Source organism: Scylla paramamosain, unplaced genomic scaffold, assembly GCF_035594125.1.
Source record: "Scylla paramamosain isolate STU-SP2022 unplaced genomic scaffold, ASM3559412v1 Contig116, whole genome shotgun sequence".
NCBI classification, from domain to species: Eukaryota; Metazoa; Arthropoda; class Malacostraca; order Decapoda; family Portunidae; genus Scylla; species Scylla paramamosain.
This window is the reverse complement of record NW_026973781.1, coordinates 75001-92500: the sequence shown is the minus strand read 5'-3', so window position 1 is coordinate 92500 and position 17500 is coordinate 75001. Positions and strand designations below refer to the sequence as shown.

The 17500-nt window shown below is 38.9% G+C and overlaps 1 pseudogene; it reads right to left on the bottom strand.

Moving 5' to 3' along the window:
- Positions 1-14068, bottom strand: part of LOC135099295 (uncharacterized) — a 20706-nt pseudogene extending 6638 nt beyond the window's left edge.
- Positions 14069-17500: the final 3432 nt, after the last annotated feature.

The window sequence follows — 17500 nt, the reverse complement described above, 5'->3', positions numbered from 1 at the left end:
CTTCCACAGGTTAACCAGACCCTTCACAAGCTACCCAGGGCTTCCACAGGTTAACCAGACCCTTCACAAGCTACCCAGGCCTTCAACAGGTAAACCAGAGCCATTACAAGCTATCTAGGGCTTCCATAGGTTAACGAGACCTTTCACAAGCCCACCAGGCCTTCCACAGGTTAACCAGAGCCTTTACAAGCCCACCAGGCCTTCCACAGGTTAACCAGAGCCTTTACAAGCCCACCAGGCCTTCCACAGGTTAACCAGGGCCTTCAGAAGCTACCCAGGGCTCCCACAGGGGAGCCTTTACAAGCCCACCAGGCTTTCCACAGGTTAACCAAAGCCTTCACAAGCCCACCAGGCCTTCCACAGGTTATCCAGACCCTTCACAAGCTACCCAGGGCCTCTACAGGTTAACCAGAGCCTTCACAAGCTACCCAGGGCCTCCACAGGTTATCCAGAGCCTTCACAAGCTACCCAGGCCTTCCACAGGTTAACCAGACCCTTCACAAGCTACCCAGGCCTTCCACAGGTTAACCAGACCCTTTACAAGACCACCAACCTTTCCACAGGTTAGCCAGACCCTTTACAAGACCACCAACCTTTCCACAGGTTAACCAGACCCTATACTAGCCCACCAGGCCTTCCACAGGTTAACTATACCCTTTACAAGCTACCCAGGGCTTCTACAGGTTAACAAGACCCTTCAAAAGCTACCCAGGGCTTCCACAGGTTAGCCAGGGCCTTCCCAAGCTACCCAGGGCTTCCACAGGTAAACCAGAGCCATTACAAGCTATCTAGGGCTTCCACAGGTTAAGCAGACCCTTCACAAGCTACCCAGGGACTTCCACAGGTTAATCAGAGCCTTCACATGCTACCCAGGCCTTCCACAGGTTAAGCAGACCCTTCACAAGCTACCCAGGGCTTCCACAGGTAAACCAGAGCCATTACAAGCTACCCAGGGCTTCCACAGGTAAACCAGACCCTTTACAAGCCCACCAGGCCTTCCACAGGTTAAGCAGACCCTTCACAAGCTACTCAGGGCCTCCACAGGTTAACCAAAGCCTTCACAAGCTACCCAGGGCTTCTACAGATTAACCAGACCCTTCACAAGCTACCCAGGGCTTCCACAGGTAAACCAGACCCTTCACAAGCTACCCAGGGCTTCCACAGGTTAACCAGAGTCTTCAGAAGCTCCCCAAGCATCACCACAATCTTCCCAGAGTCACCACAATCTCCCCAGAGGCTCCACAATCTCCCAAGAGTCACCAGAAGTCCCCCACAGACTCTACAATCCCCCCCAGGGCCTCTACAAGTTATCCCAGTGCACCTCCTTGCTTCTGGCCATATCTTTACCTAAAATAAAGCCAGGCATTAAATCAGATGGCATTTCTGTGTGATGTTCAATGTTACAACAAGAATTTATGGCCCATTTTGACACCTTGCCTTGCTGGTAATGTGACAATACCAGGGTCCCCTCGTCTGCGTCCCGGTGCACTGATGGTCCGTTGATGTCCACCCATGGATGGCCGAAGCAGCTGTTGGGGTGCAGAAGGTTAGTGGGGTGTTTTTTGGTGTTTTTTTGGTGTTTTTTTGGTGTTTTTTGGTGTTTTGGTGTGTTTTTGGGTGTTTTTGGGTGTTTCTGGGTGTGTTTTATGAGTGTTTTGGTGTGTTTTGGTGTGTTTTTGGATGTTTTTTGGGTGTTTTGGTGTTTTTTTTTTTTTTTTTTTGCATAGTGATGATAAGCAACAGCCACAGACTCACACAGATAACACACAGCCACCAGCACTGCAACACACCCTCAGACACCCACACAGCATCACTCAAACACAGCCACAGACTCACACAGACAACACACAGCCACCAGCACTGCAACACACCTTCACACACCCACACAGCATCACTCAAACACAGCCACAGACTCACACAGCCAACACACAGCCACCAGCACTGCAACACATCTTCACACACCCACACGAAGACCACAAACACACACAGCATCACTCGGACACAGCCACAGACTCACCTATAGTACACAGCATGTAGTATAATGCCAGTAAGGTAGCTGATGGCACACAGGACAGCAGAAATTATGATGAAAGTGTCGTATTTGAAAGTGTCGTATGATGAAAGTATTTGTCGTCCAGCCAGCAGATCCCCAAGGCAAGCATCACTAGGTTCTCAATGAAGGCTAGGACTAAAAACAACACCTGTGGGGGGTAGGGGGTGAGATAGCAGCGATGGGGGGAAGGGAGGGAGAGAATGAAAAATTTGTGTTAGCTTAAGTCATTGAATACTGCTTCAATATCAAACCTAACATGACTTAACCTAACTTAACGTAACTTAACGTAACTTAACCTAACCCAGCCTGACCTAACCTCACTGCAGCCTCACCTGTATCACTACGGTTGAATGACGACGCGCCCTCTGCTTTTTGACAGCCGAGGGCCTCTCCAACCTGAAGTACACCAGCGTAGAAGCAATGGTGCCAAGGAAAACGTAGAAATATGGACGCAGGTACACGAAAAAACACTGGCAACAGTAAAACGGTGTGCGTACTGGCAACACTGAACTGCGGGTGAAAGAAAACGGGGTCTTTTAATGTGTTGTTGGGTGTTTTTTTTTTTTTTATGGGTTTTTATGGGTGTTTTTGGGTGTTTTGGTGTTTTAGTGTGTTTTTGGGGTGTTTATAGGTGTTTTTTGGTGTTTTGGGTGTTTTTGGAGTATATTTGGAGTTTTTTTGGTGTTTTTGGTAATTCTTGGGTGTTTTTGGTGTGTTTTAGGGTGTTTAAAGATGTTTTTGGGTGTTTTGGGCATGTTTTTTTGGGTGTTTTGGGGTGTTTTAGGGTGTTCTGGGGTGTTTTGGGGTGTCTTTTAGGTGTGTTGTGAATTATAGTATTTGTTTCATAGTGTTTAGCTTGTGTGTGTCCTTGTGTCACCTGCCACACACACACACACACACACACACACACACACACACACACACACACACACACACACACACTCACCTCTCCTCCAGCTTGAGTTTAAACACCAGCACCACCACAAAGTGTACACCCAACACCACAAACACCTTCCACGTGTGTGCCAGGGTGAACACCGTACAGGCGATGGCGCGGGACACCACCTGCGGACACATTATTATTATTATTATTATTATTATTATTATTATTATTATTATTATTATTATTACTACTACTACTATTATTATTATTATTATTGTTACTATTACTATTTGAAACTCATAATTATACCTAAACACACACACACACACACACACACACACACAAACAAAAAATAAATTAATAAATAAATGAATAAATAAGTGAAAAAAAAATTTAAACCCCAAAATTTACTTAAGATAAAAAACACCATCAAAATTCACAAGCAGATCAAAAAACACCCTTAAACACCCCAAAAAACACACCAAAAACACCCCAAAACATCCTTAAACTCACTAAACACCCCAAAAATAACCAAAAACACCCAAAAACACCCTTAAATATCCCAAAAATACCCAAAAACACCCTTTAATACCCAAAAACACCCTTAAATATCCCAAAAACACCCTTAAACACCGTTATATACCCAAAAACACCCAAAAACACCCTTAAATATCCCAAAAACACCCAAAAACACCCAATAACATCCTTAAATACCCCCCCAAAAAAAACACCCTTAAATACCCCAAAAACACCCTTAAACACCCTTAAACACCCAAAAACACCCCAAAACACCCAAAAAACACACACAAACCCAAACACACTTAAAAACACAAGATACACAATTAAACTGGCACTAAGAACCGTACCTGGAAGAATATTGTGAACAGGAGGGGCAGTGCATTTAAAATAGTCAGCCCTCCGAGTTTGGAGAACCTGTGGTAGGATGTGAAGGACCAGGTGAGGGACACAAGGGAGATGAGGACAGAGAACACCTGTTTGGAGAGCTGTGTGTTGTGGCCCAGTGGTGACAAAGACAGGATGCTGCCCAGTGTCACGTCCTTAACCTGTTGTGGGAAAGTTGTGGTGTTAGTTGTGGTTGTAGGAGGAAGAGGAGGAGGAGGAGAAGGGGTGGTGGTGATGGAGTGGTTGTCTTGGGTGTTTTTGTGTGTTTTTTAGGTGTTTTTGGGTGTCTTGGGGTGTTTTGTGATGTTTTTGGGTGGTTTTGGGTGTTTTGTGGTGTTTTTGGGTGTTTTTAGGGTACTAATGGGTGTTTTTGTAGTTTTTGAGTGTTTTTGGGTATTTTTGGGTGTTTTTGGGGTGTTTCAGTGTGTTTTTGTGTGTTTTTGTGTGTTTTGGGATGTTTTTGGGTGTTTTAGAGGTGTTTTTGGGTGTTTTAGGGTGTTTCAGTTTTTTTTTGTACTTAAACCAAAACACCCCCACACACTCACAAACACCCACAAACACACACACAAACGCACCTGGTCCAACTCAGTGTAATGCGTCCCAACGATATACAGCTGCAGAATTAACTGAAAGGCCGACTCGAGTGTGGCCTCCATGACGTTGGTGATTGCGACCCTCATCTGCGCGACATGCTTAAAGTCATAATATTTTCTGATCTCCATGTCCCTCATGTGGTGCCGGTAGGTCTTGGTAGGCCCGTGGGGGGGAAGCTGTTGTACGATTTCGAGTCCACCTGTAAGAGTGCCTGCGTTAGTCCTGGGTGAGTCTGAGGAGATGTACAGTGCGCCTGGTATTGTTTTTGGGTGTTTTTGGGTGTTTAATGGTGGTTTTTGGGTGTTTTTGGGGTGTTTTTTGGTGTTAAATGATGGTTTTTGGGTGTTTTGGGGCATTTAAAGGTATTTTTGGTGTTTTTTCACTAGGTTATGTTAATTTAAGGGGTAACTAAATTAGAAAATGGGTGTTTTGAGGTGTTTTTTGGTGTTTTTGGTGTGTTTTTGGGTATGTTTTTGGGTGTTTTGGCTAGGTTAGTTAAGTTAGGGATGGATGAAATAGAAAATGGGTGTTTTGGGGTGATTTTACAGTGTTTTTGGGTATTTAAGGGTATTTTTTGAATTTCTGGGCTAAGTTAAGTCAGGGATGGATGAAATAGAAAATGGGTGTTTTTGGAGTGTTTCTGGGTGTTTTTTGGGTGTATGAAGGGGACTGAGTGTTTAAAGGATAAAGGAAAATGAACAAGTGTGTTTGGGTGTGTTTGGGGGTGTTTTGGGTGTGTTTGGAAGTGTTTTTGGGATGTTTTTGCGGTGTTTGAAGGGGACTGAGCGTTTAAAGGGTAAAGGAAAATGAATAAGTGTGTTTGGGTGTTTGGGGGTGTTTTGGGTGTGTTTGGAAGTGTTTTTGGGGTGTTTTTGGGGTGTTTGAAGGGGACTGAGTGTTGAAACGGTAAAGGAAAATGAATAAGTGTGTTTGGGTGAGTTTTGGACTGTTTTGGTGTTTATGGGGTGTTTTTGGGGTGTTTTGGTGTGTTTTGCGGTGTTTTGTGGTGTTTGGAGGTGAATAACAGTGTTTTTTGGGTGTTTTAGTATGTGTGTGTGTGTGTGTGTGTGTGTGTGTGTGGTGTGTGTGTGTGTGTGTGTGTGTGTGTGTGTCAACATCATACCCCAAAGATTTCAAAATACACACACATACCCCCATGCACACAGAAAAATTAAATATATATACATCAAAAGTGTAATAATAATAATAATAATAATAATAATAATAATAATAATAATAATAATAATAATAATAATAGTAGAATATAACAAGCTACTATTGGGGATTTATTTAGTAGTAGTAGTAGTAGTAGTTCTACATAACAATACTAATATACTGAGAGAGAGAGAGAGAGAGAGAGAGAGAGAGAGAGAGAGAGAGAGAGAGAGAGAGAGAGAGAGAGAGAGAGAGAGAGAGAGAGAGAGAGAGAGAGAGAGAGAGAGAGAGAGAGAGAGAGAGAGAGAGAGAAATTAAGTAAAAAACAAACAACAACAACAACAACAACAACCTAACCTAACCAAACCCCAACCATTTAAAAACGCCCCCAACCTGACCAGACCCAACCCGACCCGACCCGATCCAACCTGACTTGACCCCAGTACCTTGCGCTGTGAAGGGGGGAAGAGTGAGTTGCTGGGCTCAGAGGCAACCCCCCCACTGGCGGGTTGTGCCTCTCTTTGTTATCAACCTGGGGGGGAGAGGGGGGTAGGGGGCAAGGGGGATAGGGGGCAAAGGGGTAGGGGGGGTGTATGTTAGCTTGGGTTAGGTTGGATTACAGGAATTATTACTGTTATTATTGTTATTTTTGTTATCATGGTGTGTGCGAGAGAGAGAGAGAGAGAGAGAGAGAGAGAGAGAGAGAGAGAATTTTAAGTAAGTTTTCTCAATATCTACCTTCCCTCCCTCCCTTCCTCTCTCCCTCCTCCTTCTCCTCCTCTTTTAACCTCACACACACACACACACACACACACACACACACACACACACACACACACACACACACACACACACACACAGAGCTCCCACAAAAAAAAAAATAAATAAATAAATAAAATAAACAAAACAAATAAATAAAAATAAAATAATTAAATAAATAAAAAAAAAAAACACCTATCAACTCAAACTAAAAAAAAACCCTATCCACTTGGAAACTCCCACCCAAACACCCTTAAACACTAAAAAACACCTTAAAATATACAAAACACCCCAGAAAAATATTCCAAAAACACCCAAGAACACCCTTGAACACCCCAAAAACACACCAAACACCCCAAAAATATTGAAAAAACACTCCAAAACAAACCTAAACACACCCAAAAACACCCCAAAAACACCCAAAAACACCCCACATACCCAAAAACACCCCAAAACACCCCAAAACATCCAAAACACACCAAAACACCCCAAACACACCCAAAAAGCACCAAAAACAAACCAAAAACACCCCAAAACGCACACATTCACCCCAAAGCACCCCATAGACAGTACATACCCCAACCTCCTGCATCTGACGCACTGTGACGTTCATGTGCTTCATCTGCGCGTAAGTATTTTCGAGGTACGCCATGACGGGGGCCAGGGGGGTGAGAAATATGAGCGTTTACAACGATACACGTAAAAACGAAGGTAGCAGTTTGAAAATGGGAAGGATATCTTGCTGCGTCACATGAATGTACAGATTCCAAGTGGACAACAGGGTAATTAGCAGCAGGATGAAGAAAACGGTGAGTAGGAAATTGATCTTGTCTGGGTTGTCTGTTAGGTTGGCGAGGAATCCTGCTTCCTGGGAGAGAGAGGGAGAGAGAGGGAGGGAGACATTGAGGGGTTTTTAGAGAGATGGGTAAATGTGTGTGTGTGTGTGTGTGTGTGTGTGTGTGTGTGTGTGTGTGTGTGTGTGTGTGTGTGTGTGTGTGTGTAGGGTGTTTTTTTTTGTGTTTTTTTGTGTTTTGGGGTGTTTTTGTGTGTTTTGGATGTTTTAGAGTACTTTTTGGGGTACTTTTCAGTGTTTTTTTTTGTGTTTTTCAGTGTTTTTTTGTGTGTTTTTGAGTGTTAGTGGGGTATTTTTGAGTGTTTTTGTGGGTGTTTTGTGAGTTTTTGTGGGTTTTGTGTGTTTTTGTGGGTTTTTGAGTGTCTTTTTTGTGTTTTTTGTGTGTTTTTGGACATCTTGGGGTGTTTTATGAGATGTTTTGGGGTGACAAAATGTGTTTCTGGGTAATTTGGGTGTTTTTGGGGTGTTACTGTTTGTATGTGGCTGTCTGGGTGTGTTAGTATGTGTTTCTTGGTGTTGTGTGTTTTTGGATGGTAAAGTGTGTTTAAGTATTATTTGAGTGCATTTTGAGTTTATTTCAGCCTTTTACATACGAGTATAGTTCAACAAACAAACACACACACGCACTCACCTCCTCCTCGCCATCCACCAGCACCACCATCTCCTCGGACAGGGAATGATTAGCACTCATCATGTTCCTCGTCCCCACCACATCGGAGTCATTGATGCTCTTCAGGTAATCTTGATGGTACTCCACCGCCAGCAGAATGTCGGTGTACACGTCTAGGTAGTAAAAAACAGACGGAAGCAGAAAACAAGAGAGAAAGAACCAAAAATTCCAGCAGTGGCGTTGTGCTCTCATCGACTCGTACATGGCCTGCAGCTGAGCGCGGGCCTTCGAACTGGCCTCTGTCGTTCCCAGTTGCACGCGAAGACACATCTCCGCGCTAGGCTTGGTTGAGTGCAGGAGCTTCTCGCACTCCAGCACGCACACCACTGCGTTGTCGTACTGCCCCAAGTTGTTCCGTTCGGTGTAAAATTGCAGGAGTGTTTCGCCGTTTGTCGCCTTGCAATGCACCTTGCGGACCAGGCTGTACTCGAGGAACCGCTGCACAATGTCGTACCTGTGGGGTTGCTTTGGTTAGGTTAGGTTTGGTTTGGTTCAGTTTGGGGTGTTTTTTGGTGTTTTTTTTTTGGTGTTTTTTGTTGAATTAAAGTCTTTTTGGGTTTAAAAGTGTTTCTGGGTGTTTTGAAGTGTTTTTTGCTGAGTTGAAACGTTTTTGGGTGTTTTGGGGTTTTAAAAGTGCGTTTTTGTGTGTTTTTTGGGTGTTTTTGTTGAGTTGGTGTTTTTGTTTGGATGTGGAGTTTTAAAGATGTTTTTTTTGTTGTTTTTGTTAAGTTAAAGTGTTTTGGGGTGTTTTTTGGGGTTTTGAAGGGTGTTTTTGGGTGTTTTTGTTAAGTTGAAGTGTTTATGGTTATTTTTCAGGGTGTTTTAGGGAGTTTTGGTTAAATTAAAGTGTTTATGGGTGTTTTTGGGTTTTTTTTGTGGTTTTAAAGTGTTTTTGTGTGTTTTTGTTAAGTTGAAGTGCTCATGGTTATTTTTTTGGGGGGTTTTAAAGGGTGTTTTTGGGTGTTGTTGGAGTTTTTGTTAAGTTAAAGTGTTTATGAGTGATTTTTGTGGTTTTAACATCTTCTTCTTCTTCCTCCTCCTCCACCTCCTCCTCTTCCTCCTTCTGTACAAATTCTAAATCTCTTTCTCCTCCTGTTATAAGCTCTAAACCTCCACTCCTCCTCCTCCTCCTCTTCCTGTACAAATTCTAAATCTCTTTCTCCTCCTCTTATAAGGTCAAGACCTCCACTCCTCCTCCCTCACTCACTCACTCACTCACTCACTCCTCCTCCTCCTCCCTCACCTGCTGGCATTGATGGCGTAGTAAACAGGCGTATAACCGATCTTATTGCAGCGGTTAATATCAACGTTCCGCTCCTCCTCCAGCTAGGACGTCATCAGGAGCATATCAATTACCGTCACATTTCCGTTCTTGGCCGCCATGTGCAGAGCTGACCCCCCGCGGTTGTCGACGAGGTTCAGACGTGTGCCAGCATTAATCAGCTGTTGAACACAGGCCAGCTGGTTGTTCCGGATCGCGACAAACAGCGGGGTTTCGCCTTGGTTGTTGCGTACGTCTGGTGATACCTTGAGGTTGTGAGGTTAGGTTAGTTTGGGTTGTGTAGGGGTAATAACACTCCAAAACATCCCAAAACACCCTTAAATATCCCTAAAACATACCAAAAACATCCCAAAACACCCTTAAATATCCCTAAAACATACCAAAAACATCCCAAAACACCCTCAAATATCCCCAAAACATACCAAAAACATCCCAAAACACCCTTAAATATCCCCAAAACATACCAAAAACATCCCAAAACACCCTTAAATATCCCCAAAACATACCAAAAACATCCCAAAACACCCTTAAATATCCCTAAAACATACCAAAAACATCCCAAAACACCCTTAAATATCCCTAAAACATACCAAAAACATCCCAAAACACCCTTAAATATCCCCAAAACATACCAAAAACATCCCAAAACACCCTTAAATATCCCCAAAACATACCAAAAACATCCCAAAACACCCTTAAATATACCCAAAACATACCAAAAACATCCCAAAACACCCTTAAATATCCCTAAAACATACCAAAACACCTTAAATATCCCTAAAATATACAAAACATCCCAAAACACCCTTAAATATCCCCAAAACATACCAAAAACATCCCAAAACACCCTTAAATATACCCAAAACATACCAAAAACATCCCAAAACACCCTTAAATATCCCCAAAACATACCAAAAACATCCCAAAACACCCTTAAATATCCCTAAAACATACCAAAAACATCCCAAAACACCCTTAAATATCCCTAAAACATACCAAAACACCTTAAATATCCCTAAAATATACAAAACATCCCAAAACACCCTTAAATATCCCCAAAACATACCAAAAACATCCCAAAACACCCTTAAATATCCCTAAAACATACCAAAAACATCCCAAAAAACCCTTAAATATCCCTAAAACATACCAAAAACATCCCAAAACACCCTTAAATATCCCTAAAACATACCAAAACACCTTAAATATCCCTAAAATATACAAAACATCCCAAAACACCCTTAAATATCCCCAAAACATACCAAAAACATCCCAAAACACCCTTAAATATCCCAAAAACATACCAAAAACATCCCAAAACACCCTTAAATATCCTAAAAACATACCAAAAACATCCCAACACACCCTTAAATATCCCCAAAACATACCAAAAACATCCCAAACACCCTTAAATATCCCTAAAACATACCAAAAACATCCCAAAACACCCTTGAATATCCCTAAAACATACCAAAAACATCCCAAAACATCCTTAAATATCCCCAAAACATACCAAAAACATCCCAAAACACCCTTAAACACCCAAAAACAACCTTAAACACCCCAAAACACCCTTTAACACTCCAATAACATCCCAAAACACCCTTAAATATCCCCAAAACATACCAAAAACATCCCAAAACATCCTTACACACCCAAAAACAACCTTAAACACTCCAAAACACCCTTTAACACTCCAAAACACACCCCAAACACCGCAAAACACATTCAAAACACACCCTAAAGCACCCTTAAACACCCAAAACTATCCGCAAACCACTGCAAACATCCAAAAAACACTTTTAACCATCCCCAAAACACCCAAAACTACCCCAAAAAACACTGCAAACACTCCAAAAACACCCAAAACCCCAAAAAACACACCAAATTTCCCTAAACATCCAAAAAACACCCCAAAAAAAACACACTAACCTCCGCAACACACCCCAAACACTACAAACACCCCCAAAAACACCCCAAAAAGCCCCTAAGCACACCTTCAGGGACAGAAGCCGATGCATCATGTTCGGGTAGCCTTGCTGGGCAGCCAGGTGGAGCAGGGTGAAGCCGTCTGACCTGGCCGCGTCAAGAGAACACACGGCAGTTTCTTCAATGACCCGAACTATGCAGAGACCAACCTCCTCACGAGATATTATCCTCCAGTCCTTGTCTGTTGGGTTAGGTTAGGTTAGGTTAGGTTAGGTTACGTTAGATTGGGTTGGGTTAGGTTAGGTTAGGTTAGGTTAAGCTAGGTTACGTTAGGTTAGGTTAGATTAGGTTAGGTTAGGTTAGGTTAAGGTAGGTTAGGTTAGGTTGGGTTAGGTTAGGTTAGGTTAAGTTACGTTATGTTAGATTGGGTTAGGTTAGGTTAGGTTAGGTTAGGTTAAGCTAGGTTAGGTTAGGTTAGGTTAGGTTAAGCTAGGTTAGGTTAGGTTAGGTTAGGTTAGGTTAGGTTAAGCTAGGTTAGGTTAGGCTAGGTTAGGTTAGGTTAAGCTAGGTTAGGTTAGGTTAGATTAGGTTAGGTTAGGTTAGGTTGGGTTAGGTTAGGTTAGGTTGGGTTAGGTTAGGTTAGGTTAGGTTAGATTGGGTTAGGTTGGGTTAGGTTAGGTTAGGTTAGATTGGGTTAGGTTAGGTTAGGTTAGGTTAGGTTACGTTAGGTTAGGTTAGGTTAGGTTGGGTTACGTTAGGTTAGGTTAGGTTGGGTTAGGTTAGGTTAGATTAGGTTAGGTTAGATTGGGTTAGGTTAGGTTAGGTTAAGCTAGATTAGGTTAGGTTAGATTGGGTTAGGTTAGGTTAGGTTAGGGGGTGTCTCTCTCTCTCTCTCTCTCTCTCTCTCTCTCTCTCTCTCTCTCTCTCTCTCTCTCTGCTGTAATCACTATTACATGCTTTATGTATATTTAATACTATCAACATCATCATCATCACATCATTTAATCCCCTTGTTTATTCTTATAGGACTGGACACCATGTGTTTCAAACAAAAAGATTGCCCTTCTTTGAGTGAGAGTAGGTTCAATTTTGGGATAACCTTCTCCTAAAAGAGGTTGTTGACCAAAGTTATAGAAATTCCCACCCTCAAGGTTGAATGCACCATGTAATACAATTCCATTGCATGGTTGCATCTCATAGTGTGTGGTGGGATCACTATATCCCTATACCAGGCATATTTAACACATGTATGCTAAACTTCTTTTTTTTTTTTCACTTGTGAGGTCATTGCCTCCTTCACTCTAATCTTACAGCTAATAGATAAGGGTTAAAGGTGAAAAATGAGCAGATAAGTCACACAGGGGAAAATCTGCTATTATACAAATCCTTGAATTATGAAGTCACAAATAAAAGAAGAGCAGATTATTGTTTTCACGATAGACATCACTTAAGTACTGTACATCATTTTTAAATTTTCTATGGAGGCATTTTTATTTATGTACTGGAAAATTATGACCATCAACAACTGTTTCTTGTATAATTATGCAATAATGTTGACAGATATTTTGTACATTTTTTTGTGTATGTGTCGTCATTTCCAGGTACCTGGAATATTGGTTATTAATGCTATGTTCATCTAAAACTAACGTGGGCTCCTTTCTTCTCTTTACACGCATGACATGCACAGTAACCAATTGTACGTATACAATTAAATTATTCACTGCACTTGCATGATATGCTTGTCTTAATAGTGATACTATTGAACAATATGAAGTGTTACAGCCAAAAGATTTTCTCATTAGATAATATATATATATATATATATATATATATATATATATATATATATATATATATATATATATATATATATATATATATATATATATATATATATATATATTTTTTTTTTTTTTTTGCAATTTTCATTACTAAAGTAGTATAAAAAATAATTCAACTCTATGAATTTAGTGATAGATTTGCATTCTTGTTAGATCTGAGCAATTATCCTGCTTGTCGTATATCTAATACAAGTGCACTTGCTGTATTAGTTATATGTCTTTATTTTTCCTCAAGTACTGTTATAGTCCTAACACACTGCAAATAATATTCTTTTATATATGATAATCTGTTTTTTGTACAAGTCCTTTAAGTTTTAAAATGAGGTATCACATATTCATTCAGATACTGAAAAAGGTTGAGTACCTTAGTTAATGTTGCTTAATTTTTGTATAATTTGACTTTTTTGCAATATACAAAGTGGATGACATGCTTATGATGTATGCAGAGGAAATAATACCAAACAAATAAATTATGAAGTAGGTATATACAGTGTTAAATACTAATCATCACATTTTTATAGTATATCTATGGTCTGAATATATATATATATATATATATATATATATATATATATATATATATATATATATATATATATATATATATATATATATATATATATATATATATATATATGATTTGCATAAGTTATAAAGAAAATACATATTTTTCTGAGAGGGGTGTCAGTAAACAAACAAAATAGCTTAATGAAACCAATGGAATCATCATATCTGTCTACATCAAACAGACCCTCATAATGCTCCGTCCATTTATTAACTACAAGAAAAAAAAGAATCAGTTTCTTGCTCCATCTCTCATTGTTATTTTCCTATCTAATTCTCTTCATTGATTCTTCTTTTCAGCTACATCAATACTTCTTTGATTCCATCCCTTACGTTTTTTCTCTATCCTACTACCCATTCTTTTCATACAACAAACCTGTTTTTGCATATCCAATCACAATACATTTAAATAACAAAATATTACTATTCTTCTTCTACATACATTACCAAGACCTCACTCTTTCTCTGCATCCCATACACCTTTAAACTTTTCTCTTTTGTCAAATCCACTCACTTTCAAAACTTACCTGTCACACTCAACTAGCTTCCTCCCTCATACCTACTCACAGCATTCCTCTCCATCAAGGAGTGGTCACCCTTCCCTCCACCCTTCCCTCCCAAGAGTCCAATTCAACAATCTTAGTATTATCTTCTGGATGCAACCACATGTCTTTTCATCACTGTTGACAACCTTTTCACTCTCTTGGTTCATTTAAGTATAACACTTATAAATATCTTTCTTTTTAAACAAACTATTTTCAGTTACCAAATTTTGCTCACTCCACAATTTCATCATTTTCTCTTTTTTTTTTTCCTACCAAGCATACCTTCTTGTATTGCATTCCAAACAATACCATTCAGATCTCCCAACAATAATGCATTTATATTCGCTCCAAAACTATGCAGATGGTCATTATGTCAGAGATTTCCCCTCATCATTTCTTACTACTAGGCCCATATGCACTCACAAGCACTCACACTTCTCATTTTTATTTTAACTTATATCAGTTTCAATTAAATCTCTTTGCAATCTCACACACCTTGTTACACATCTTTTTGCTCACCATGATAATAAAAAATATTAATATTAATTCTTTGTTGGATCACTGTTATGTTATGTTATGATGGAACCACTTTAGACATGGATGTATATACATATTACTTACTACCTTGGAGCATGTCTATGAAGGCTGATTCATTAACACTTATTAGATTTGTAAATTGATCCTTTTGTAGTGCAAACTTCTTCCTTGCCTCTTTTCAACAGACTTTGTCTGTTTTCTTAGCTAAGGCCAGTAATTTCCTTTTCCCTATGGGAGTGTGATGAAAGTTTATGGCTGATTATTTCAGCTAACATGATGCAATACAGATGATCAAAATTGTAAGTGTTGTAGCAGTGCCAGCACAGCACACCACAAGTGCAGTACTATTTACAATTATTATGTAAACATCTATTAATTTATGCATGATGCTGATTTTGCCTTGCACTTTGCTAGATGCCAGCCGATAATTATCAGGAGATCTGATTTAACCTATATTACTTCCCAAGAAAATTTTGAAAAAAAAAAAAAAAAAAAAAAAATTTGGTTGGTGAAGACCACTATGAGTAAATTAATAATTAAGGTTATATTTTGTATAGTCCCTGAAATACTCTGTTCACACATTAAACATGAAAATAAACATCAAATCAAAGTTGAAAATGTAAACAATGTCTTAATACTGCATGATGATGAGTTCAATGAGCTTATGATAATACTGCATGATGATGAGTTCAATGAGCTTATGATTTTGTTCAATATATTTTTTGTTTCATAAAGATAGTTATCTTGAAATATGACAGAATGCACACATGTGTAGGTGGTGTGAATGAATTCACTTTTTTCTAGTTAGAAATATGACAATTCAATAAAGTTTTTTCTTTTTTTTTTCTTCTTCACTATGTAAATCAGGGAACTAGCAGCTGCTTTATGACAATGTCCTGGCACATTCTTCACACCCAATCTAAGATTTCTTAGCTAAGTACCAAATTTCTCATATTGATCAGGCCCCTTTTCTCTAGACATGACTCCTTGTGATGTCTGGCTGTTTCCTAAGCTCAAGATGTTAGTGAAATTATCTCAATTTGAGAATTGATGAGGCATCACATGAAAGATGGTAGTGCACCTGGTAGCCATTCTGGAACAAGATTTCCAGAAATACTTCAAGTAATAGAAGGATTGATATGTTAGGTGCATCAGTCAAAAAAGGAAAACTTTGAGAATCATTAGAACAAGAACACAAAAAGGGAGCCACTTTTAACTGAAGTTCTAATAGTTTTTGAAGACTTCATAGATAATAGTCCTTGGAACTGAATATTAGGCAATTATTAGAATTATAATATTTATTCATAGTTTGATTTTGCAAAATGTTCTCTCTCACAGTGAATGATGTATCTCATATATAGTAAAATTCTAAGATTTTATGAAGGTCAAGACAGACTGAACACCAAGTAAATGAACCTTAATGTGAAAAAAAAAAAAAAAAATTATATATATATATATATATATATATATATATATATATATATATATATATATATATATATATATATATATATATATATATATATATATATATATATATATATATATAAGAGTGCAGTCTTCACTTTTGCAACTACATAGAGAACAATGTCACTTCTAGCAAACATATGATAATCTCATGGATGATAATCCTCTTGGCTTTGAGATGACAGACTATGAAAAATGTTAACAGAATTTATCTGTCTATATAATTTTTTTTTATGTATGAAGGAGGCTAGGCAAGGAATTAAACTTGTGAAAAGAAAGTTCACTAAATTTTTGCTTCTCATGAAGAAATTCAATAAAAGTTTTGACTAATGTAAGATAAGTGACTCTGAATTACTTAGTTCAGAACTAGTAAACCTGAGTGGAAGAGTCCTAAGTTGAAGACTGCATCATTTGTTTCACAATTTCCAAAATTGGTTATGGTGAATTGGTGATGATGATGACAGCAAAGACATGATGATAAGTACACTTCCTTAAAATTCCCTATGGCATGTTTTTAAACTGAAGAACTTCCTCAGTTCATTGATAAGCATAGAAGACAGTTTGCTCTATGGTCCTGTACAAACATATGAAGGAATGTTGGGACATGATTATGCTGTCACAGATGACAATTGTTTCATTCCTTCATACCACACGCTTTTTCATGTGAATACCTTCTATAGAGTCTCATGAGTTTTCCACCTACTACTTTTATTGTCCAACCTTCTATAATGCACCTATATGGAAAAAGAAGTCAATGCTAACTCAAGCAGATTGCAGAAATACCTCATGCAAAGTAATGATAATCCCACCTATGATTTTTTTTTTTTTTTCAACTGGCTGACTACAAAAACATATTGGCAATTGTAGAAGCAGTTACAGACAGATCTCTTTGTAACTGTTATTTCAATGACATGTTGGCAATCTCCCTTAACTTCTTTGCAGCACTTTATGCTAATCAACTATCCATTAATGAACCTAAAGAAAGCTTTGGATTATTTTATTAGATATAAGGTAACTTTGACACATGCTAAGCAAGTCAGAGCACATGACAGACAGGCAGAGAGAAAGTTCACTCATTCTTCAGCTTTCCATTTCAGGATATCAGTGAATGATTAGCTGGTACTCATATAACTACAGGATATTCTCAGTAAATCTTTGAAATTATATTTTTTAAGATGAATATGCATATTACTCAGTTTTTTTTACAAAGTGTCTCTGTAAATGAAAGGATATTTGTGGCACTTTTTTTTTTTCTTTTTAGGAAACAAGGCAGTGACAGATGGTCAGGAAAACTCTAAGGGTTGAAAGCTTCTAGTTTTGCAAAGATCCGTTTTTAAAGATTTGGACACTCCTTTCCCTTATATGGTTAGGAACACTGAAGTTTTATGGCAGGTTTGTGATTTCTTTCCACTCTTAATTGATATGATTTTCAATAAAAAAAATATATATATATATATATATATAT